An 8785-nucleotide genomic window follows, 5' to 3' on the forward strand; every position below is an offset into this window, starting at 1 on the left:
ATGTTTCTGTCAGCGAATGACCTAAATATGGACGTTGTTTGTTTTGTTTAGCGAAACATCACGGGATCATCCGTGATTCCTCAAGCTGAGTCCTGTGGTGTTTCTATAAAGTACTTTATGTTGCATGCTGAATCCTCCTCACCGACGGGCTCTTTTCTGAAATGTCACCTCATCAAGGTGACAGTCGGAGCGAGATGGAGAAGACGAGGGTTCTGGAAGCTTCAGCAAGCATCAACCATCCAGCATGTCAGGAAGTGATGCCGTCAGTTCTTTAAGCCTCATTGATCCTTCACCTCACATAAAGGTGGAGGCTCATCTTTTCCAGCACCCCTGGCAATGAGACAGCCGTGCGTCCACTCTCACAGCGGCGCCCGAGCGGAAAACACCCCACCTAGCGCCTGGCTCGGGGGGCACAGTGCCCTTTTCCAACAATCTGCCGTCGACACGCATCGCTCCGGGCGGAGGAGGACGCCAAGGATGAGAGCTCGCGGACGCTGTCCCCCGCCTCTCGCACACAAAGAGATCGCACAGCCCTCCCTGTTTGACCCCCTCCCTTCCTCTGCCAGTCTCTCAGCCCCCCCCCTTCTCCCCCAAGGGTGAAGCTCCACAAAGGCTTGCTCGTGAGCTCTAATTGAGCGTGGTAATGTGTTCTGAAGGTAAAGCCATATCTAAGGGCAGACCTCTAATCCTGTTTTCTCTCAGATTTAACTTGAACTCCCAACATCTGAGAGAGAGAGGGAGAGAGACCAGGCAGCCGATTAGTCTCACCATGAGACTACAGAGAGAGGGGGAGAGGTGGAGAGAGGAAGGGAGAAAGGGGGGATGGTGAAGTTGACTTAAGCTGCATCCTTCTGTAACTATTACTGTACAAACATCTTCCGATAACATTCTAGGACTTATTTTTTATTCAGAGCTCATAGCGAGAAATCAAGATATGACCAACTTAAGTCTATTTCCGGGTAGCTTTTGAATTACAAAGAATATTTATATTATCTGGTTGAGTGTGAAGGCTGTTTTGCATGTGCATGCGCACGTGCACGAGACAAAAAAAACACGTAACATCCTCCTTTACATTCCTGCCAACCAGAACGCAATGCATGCACCATGCACCATGCAGCATGCACCATTCAGCATGCACCATGCACCATGCAGCATGCATACACCACACATGTAGTCACCACACACAGTTCCTCAATTTACCCCATGCTTAATTTGTCACACTAGTCTCATGAATGTATGCATGCACACAAACACCCCACACACAATTTATACACACAAACAAACACACACACACCCACACACAGTTGAATGAAAATATAATATTTACTGTTTTCACCCTGGAAAATATTACCAGCCAGTGGTTCTATTTTAATGAGGATGATTCAAGAGTTGTTCTATTTCTGGTTCAGCATTCCCCTGGTATCTCCTACAGATTGTAGTACTACATTGACGGAAATTAATCTACCTGGAAGTCTTGTGTGCTGATGTGAACATAGGAGTGGAAATATTTACACCTATTTGGAACGTGATTGTGGAGCTGTGGGTCGGTCAGCTCCTCTACATCCCCTGAACACTTTGCCTTTGTTTCCGCACCGTGCACTGATTACCAGGAGATTAATCCTCATGATTCGCCAGACTGGGGCTGCTGTCTCTCAATTAAGTGTGCCATTCTCCATCACAAGCTGTCAAGACACATTTGTCTCATTATGGAACAATTGTTTAAGTTCCTGTCAGAGTGACTGGCTTATTCATAAGAAAGGCTGTTCTCTCCAGGCGCATCGTGGCGGAGCACGCAGGAACTGTAATCTGCTAAATTGAAGGTTTGACAGCTCAATACCGGACGTCAACGTCCATTTTTCTTCTTTCACGTCAAGCGCGTTTTGATGTATTATGTGCAAAAGAGGGGCCCCGGCACTGGGAGAACTCACAGTATGCCTGATTGGACTGTTTAATAGAAAGCGAAACGAATAGAGAGTTTAATTAGCCCAATGTTAAAATCCGATCTTTTTGTATTCTGTGCCATTTTACTTGCACGACACTTGAATAACATTGAGTTGAACCTAAATTGATATGGAAAAACTGTATGTATGATTACAAATGCTAAATCATATTTGTGGTTGACTGGTACACTGATGCACGATCTGTCACCTGAACTGTAAGTGGAAAAACCCTGCGCCTGGCAAAACAAAGACCTTTCTCTTATCCTCTATAAACTATTATCGGGTACTTACTTGAGCAACTGAACCTGCATTAGCTTTGCAACCTGCCTGACTATCATTTGAAACATGAGTGAGCGAGAGAGAGAGACCTAAAAGAATGGAAGAGTGGTTTGGGAGAGGCATCTTTGAAAGAAAAACAGGACGAGTCATTAATATTTGATGAAATCTAATATTTGAAGCCGCGCTAAAACTAAAAGAGCATTGTGAGACTCGTTAAATATAGATGCTGGCTAATGGCTTTGATGGCTGTCCTGACCAAGATGAGGAAATGCAGGAGAACACAACAGCTCATAAACATCGTGCTTCAAGCAGGGTCCTCTAAGTACTGAACATGAAGCCTTAATGACATTTGCATGTAGTATCTAAAAGCATAATAAGGCCTTCAGTAGATTTTACATTGACAGATCCTAATATCAAACAGCAGCATTAGCAAAGATGATAAAAAAGTCGAGCACGGGCCTGTGAGCTTTGTCTTTAACCCTTGTGCTGCCTTCGGGTCACATGGTCACAAGGTTCATAACGAACCATCGTTGTGTTTACCCAATTTTACCCAATACAAAAACAAATAAAAATAATTTTCTTTTAACCTTTGCAATGTGGGGGGTCTGAGACAGCCCATCAGTTAAAAGAAAATGCTTCACTTTGTTTTTGTATGAGGTAAATTTGTCGCAATACGACGGTGGGTCACAATGACTGATGGGTCGGAATGACCCGAAGATAACACAAGGGTTAAACATGGCGGCTCTGAAACATCAGTGTGAAGCATCTATGTCTTCTCAAGGTCCCTGTATGAGGCCTACATGGCTGCCACTCAGACACATAAACATTCAGCTGCTGTTCATTGACTGCACTGTAAAAAAAAATCACGTAAAAAAACAGAGAAAGCACTGGCAGCAAAGTTTCCAGACCGATTCTGTAAAATTACAGTAAATAATCATACCACAAAATTACATGTAATAAGCTGTAAAAATACAGTGCATGGTCTACAGCCAAAATGAATTAAATTACAGTTTAGTACTGTTCTTAAATGTTAATTAAACCGCAGAAAAACAAAAATACTATGTTAAAATACATTTAAAAACAACTAACTTTAAGGTTAATCTCCGTAATTTTAGGGCATTTGTTTGTTGCTAAATGAAACATTCCTGTCTATTTACAGTAATTTCTTATGATTTTTTTTTTTTTTTTGTATAATGACTAAGAAGAAATGTATAAAAACGCAAGAAATACATAAACCCCAAGACAAATGTCTGTAAATTTACGGTATTACTCAGTCAATTTAAAGAATTTATAGATATAAAAATGTTCATTGGACAGTGGAAAAACAAGCTTAGTACATAAAGATAGCTACATTTACGGCCAATCAATGTAAATGTAGGCTTTCTAGTAGTTAATTTATGAAAATGCCCTGTGTACCAACAGTGATTCCCTGTAGAATTGTGGTTGTGCCAACAAAAAAAAAACTACAACAATGTATAAATACTGAATATGTACTTTTAATCAAAAAGGAATGTCAGCACATTTACAGTATTAATCAGTCAATTTAAAGAAATTATAGATATAAAAATGTTAATTGGACAGTGGAAAAACAAGCATACTTAAAAAACAGCTACATTTACAGCCAATCAATATAAATTTAGGCTATCTAGTGGTTAATTCATGAAAATTGGTCCAGCATTGAGCAAGATTGCTGTGAACCGGGCTGCAACGTTATATAGGGCAACTGTGCATGGTCAGTTAGTGTCACTAAAAGTTCTGTTTTTGCAGCTGACAGGCTCATATTATTAAGTGTCTGATGCTGAGGCTCCATGATGATCTTTTGAAATGCCTCAAAGGTGTAGCGGAGCTTTGTAGGGTGCTGCATGTTCAAGGCATAAGAGCCCAAACAACATTGCAGAAGCAAGTGCTACATTCTCAAGATCTTGAAGCACCATCACACCTTCGAGGACTATCCTGACATCAGAGGGTTCACTGCTGGCAGTGTCTTTCACAACATAGATCCCCACTGTCGTTCTCTCCATGGCACTGAGGAAATCGGTCTCAGCCATTTCCTGGTCAAAAGAAAAGATACAATTCTTTAATGATATGTTCAGCATCTTTTCACTTGGCTTGAAAACAACCGGTTAATAATTTCTACCTTCCATTAAGGACAAACCATATCCGAAAATAGTTTAAAAAAAAACGTAAATAGATCCGATGCCCCACTGTTTATGACCTCCGACCCAGGCAAAGCCGCTGCAGGATGAAAGGTAATGTTTTCTCTTCAATTTTTTCAATTCAATTTATTTGATCAAGAGGGACAGTGTACATTCATGAACATTAAAATGTAAATGCACCCAATTATATCCAAAAGGCTAGTTTCCATTGGCAGTCTTCCTTCTGTGTTTGAATGTCGGTCTGTATGTGTGTGAACAGGATTACGAAAAACTACCAGCCCGATTTGTATGAAACTTGGTGAAGGGGTGTAGCATGGGACAACATAATTCTGACCATGATTCGTCATTAGGCTCCTTAACGATCAGTGCAAAAGAGCTGCAGTTCCTGTGCAGAGACAGGAGAACTGAGCAGAACAACCATCTCTCCACCTCTCCATCGCAGCCATAGCCCACCTGAGAGGTCACGACAGTTAGCCAGACTCGTTAGATCAGAGAGGTATATTAACATCGCATCGTTTGAGTATCGTAAAAGTCGAGACTTCAGGACCCCGGGTCTGGACTGGATGGAATCCTACAGAGATGGCGTTCTGTCAGAGTCTCCTATGTATGCACAGGAACACTGAAGCAATGTAAGTGTCTCTTTTTAGTACAGGTTTACTGTGCAACACTAGTTCACTCCCATGTTAAAACGTTGCTAAAACTCATGATTACCGAGATCAGATTGTTTTTCATCGCCGTAGGTTTTGTGTTTTGAAATACATGCAAGTGAATGTCTGTGACAGAAAGAACCTCCATCAACGGTCTTGACATAAACAGTCCACACAACAATAATGGCAATTGCAATTTCATGTAGTACTCACCACAAAAACTTGGGCCCACGGTTACAGAGCTGACTCCAGGTGACAATGTAGTGTGAGAAAATGTAAATCTGCAGCAACAGAAAAACACAAGTATCATGCAAGCAATTTCTCCCGTGTGAGTGTTTGAATGTCGGTTTGTTTGTGTGTGAACAGGATTAAGCAAAAACTACCAGCCCGATTTGTATGAAACTTGGTGAAGGGGTGTAGCATGGGACAACATAATTCTGACCATGATTCGTCATTAGGCTCCTTAACGATCACTGCAGTTCCTGTGCAGAGACAGGAGAACTTAGCAGAACAACCATCTCTCCATCGTAGCCAAATCCCACCTGAGAGGTCACGACAGCTAGTCAGACTCGTTAGATCAGAGAGGTATATTAACATCGCATCGTTTGAGTATCGTAAAAGTCGAGACTTCAGGACCCCGGGTCTGGACTGGATGGAATCCTACAGAGATGGCGTTCTGTCAGAGTCTCCTATGTATGCACAGGAACACTGAAGCAATGTAAGTGTCTCTTTTTAGTACAGGTTTACTGTGCAACACTAGTTCACTCCCATGTTAAAACGTTGCTAAAACTCATGATTACCGAGATCAGATTGTTTTTCATCGCCTTAGGTTTTGTGTTTTGAAATACATGCAAGTGAATGTCTGTGACAGAAAGAACCTCCATCAACGGTCTTGACATAAACCGTCCACACAACAATAATGGCAATTGCAATTTCATGTAGTACTCACCACAAAAACTTGGGCCCACGGTTACAGAGCTGACTCCAGGTGACAATGTAGTGTGAGAAAATGTAAATCTGCAGCAACAGAAAAACACAAGTATCATGCAAGCAATTTCTCCCGTGTGAGTGTTTGAATGTCGGTTTGTTTGTGTGTGAACAGGATTAAGCAAAAACTACCAGCCCGATTTGTATGAAACTTGGTGAAGGGGTGTAGCATGGGACAACATAATTCTGACCATGATTCGTCATTAGGCTCCTTAACGATCACTGCAGTTCCTGTGCAGAGACAGGAGAACTTAGCAGAACAACCATCTCTCCATCGTAGCCAAATCCCACCTGAGAGGTCACGACAGCTAGTCAGACTCGTTAGATCAGAGAGGTATATTAACATCGCATCGTTTGAGTATCGTAAAAGTCGAGACTTCAGGACCCCGGGTTCTGGACTGGATGGAATGCTACAGAGATAGCGTTCTGTCAGAGTCTCCCATGTATGCACAGGAACACTGAAGCAATGTAAGTGTCTCTTTTTAGTACAGGTTTACTGTGCAACACTAGTTCACTCCCATGTTAAAACGTTGCTAAAACTAATGATTACCGAGATCAGATTGTTTTTCATCGCCTTAGGTTTTGTGTTTTGAAATACATGCAAGTGAATGTCTGTGACAGAAAGAACCTCCATCAACGGTCTTGACATAAACAGTCCACACAACAATAATGGCAATTGCAATTTCATGTAATACTCACCACAAAAACTTGGGGCCACGGTTACAGAGCTGACTCCAGGTGACAATGTAGAGTGTGAGAAAATGTAAATCTGCAGCAACAGAAAAACACACGAGGGCTTCACTTAACCAAACTTAAGTTAGCCTACACAATTCCCCTAACTCAACATTACTCAACAAAACACCCCTATTTAGACAGTTCTCTGTACAGCGGCACTTTGCCAGCTTCACAATTAATTATCTAATGAATTAACATGCTTTTATCAACTATGTACAACACTAACATTGAACAAGTGCCTTCGTTTTTCATAAAATATTTCCTACCGACCTAGCTAGCTAGCAGCTAACATTATACTGAGGTAAGAGGAAAAAAATAAAATCAACATAACGTTATAGTAGAGATGGTCTACAAAGCCACACATTAGTCATGCAGGTCATAACGTTAACCGAATTTTAGGATTGCAAATGGCAGATTTAATTAACTGACATTAGATAGCTAACGCTAGCTGAGCTCTATAACCCCTGAGCTAGCTAATAGTCACTCTAAATAGCTAATGCTAACGTCAGCTAGCAATTTGCCTTCAGTTTGGTAAAAGTCCATTCCGTTTTGACAAAAAAAGGTTGTGAAAAACATATAACGCACTATATCAGCTTAACATTAACGTTACCTCTGAATCTCTTTGTCTCTTCTTCAGTCAGTATAATTCCTGAATCCTATAACTTCTGGAGCAGCTGAAACCTCCATTCTTCTCCGGTTTTCGCGCCATGTGCGGCAGTGACAGTTGGGAGAAGCAAAGTGCTACTGCTACAACCACTGCGCATGTGTGAACCTTCCTCATTCAAAAATCAACATTCAATGTTGTCTCCGAGATAAATATTTTTACTGTCCAATTTACTGTCCAATTATTATATTGGACAGTTCATTGTTGATTTCACAGAGTTTTCTGTTTACTAGCATTAATAACAATAGACTTACTGTTTCTAATCTCCTAGGAAATTCCTTGACAGCCCTGAGGCAGTAGTCATACCATCCCCCAACATAAATTTGGTCACACCATGGGTCACACACTGACATCTTTCTTATTGCATTTGTACCCCTATATGTTCGAAAAAATGTACATCTTTCCAAACCAAGCACAAGTCATATCATACATTTCTGTGTTGGTTACAGGGTAAATTTGTGCAACAAATAAGTTACTTTTTTATAAACTGGGGCTTTATCCCATGACTTGTCCAGATCATATGCTGGACTAAAAGGTTGGTGCCAAAGTGAAAGGTTTTACTCAGAATGCATTTTATAGTGGCCCCAATCGCAGAGTTACTTTATGCATAATTTTGTGGAAATGACCAGAAAACTGACATTAGGCCTATTTGCGTTACAAATCCTACCGGCCAACACAATGGTAAAGTATTAGAAAACTAGAATAATGTTCTTAGTGTTTTGGACACTGTGCATTTTTGGATATGTGTTAGCAAGATAACCTACCACTATCAGTAGTTAAAATAACCTGGTGACCTTGTGTAGCCAGAACAACCAAGAGCTAATGCTCTTAAGACAGTGGAGATGTTTGTGGACTACTAAGAATACAGCCCCAGTAAACCCTGTGGAGTCCTTCCGCTTCCTGGGCACTATCCTCTCCCAGGACCTCAAGTGGGAACTGAACATCAGCTCCCTCACCAAGAAAGCACAACAGAGGATTTACTTCATGCGGCAGCGGAAGAAATTAAACTTGCCAAAGACAACTATGGTGCATTCTACACAGCCATCATTGAGTCCATCCTCACCTCTTCCATCACTGATCTGTTATGATCAGATCATCCATCGGATGATACGCTGCAGTCTGCTCTTGTCCTTGGCAGTGGCAGCAGCGTATCATCTGCACTGCTGAGAAGGTGATCGGCTGCAATATGCCTACCCTCAAGGACCTGCACACCTCGAGGACCCTGAGGCGAGCGAGGAAGATTGTGGCCGACCCCTCCCACCCTGGACACACAGAAGACTGCGGTCCATCAAGACCAAAACCTCACGTCATAAGAACAGTTTCTTTCCTTACTTACAATAGGTGCTTACATTTACAGTTAAACAACTCTAAGTAAAC

The 8785-nt window shown here is 41.7% G+C and overlaps 1 long non-coding RNA gene across 1 annotated transcript; it reads right to left on the reverse strand.

Annotated features, from left to right (window-relative positions):
• Positions 1-3699: 3699 nt before the first annotated feature.
• LOC134023900 (uncharacterized) lies at positions 3700-7701 on the reverse strand. The gene is made up of 5 exons (XR_009930806.1): positions 7355-7701; positions 6709-6778; positions 5972-6039; positions 5236-5303; positions 3700-4270 (listed from the first exon to the last, which is right to left on the reverse strand). It is a non-coding gene; the product is annotated as an uncharacterized LOC134023900 (long non-coding RNA).
• Positions 7702-8785: the final 1084 nt, after the last annotated feature.

This window comes from Osmerus eperlanus, chromosome 7, assembly GCF_963692335.1.
Source record: "Osmerus eperlanus chromosome 7, fOsmEpe2.1, whole genome shotgun sequence".
In the NCBI taxonomy this organism is placed as follows: domain Eukaryota; kingdom Metazoa; phylum Chordata; class Actinopteri; order Osmeriformes; family Osmeridae; genus Osmerus; species Osmerus eperlanus.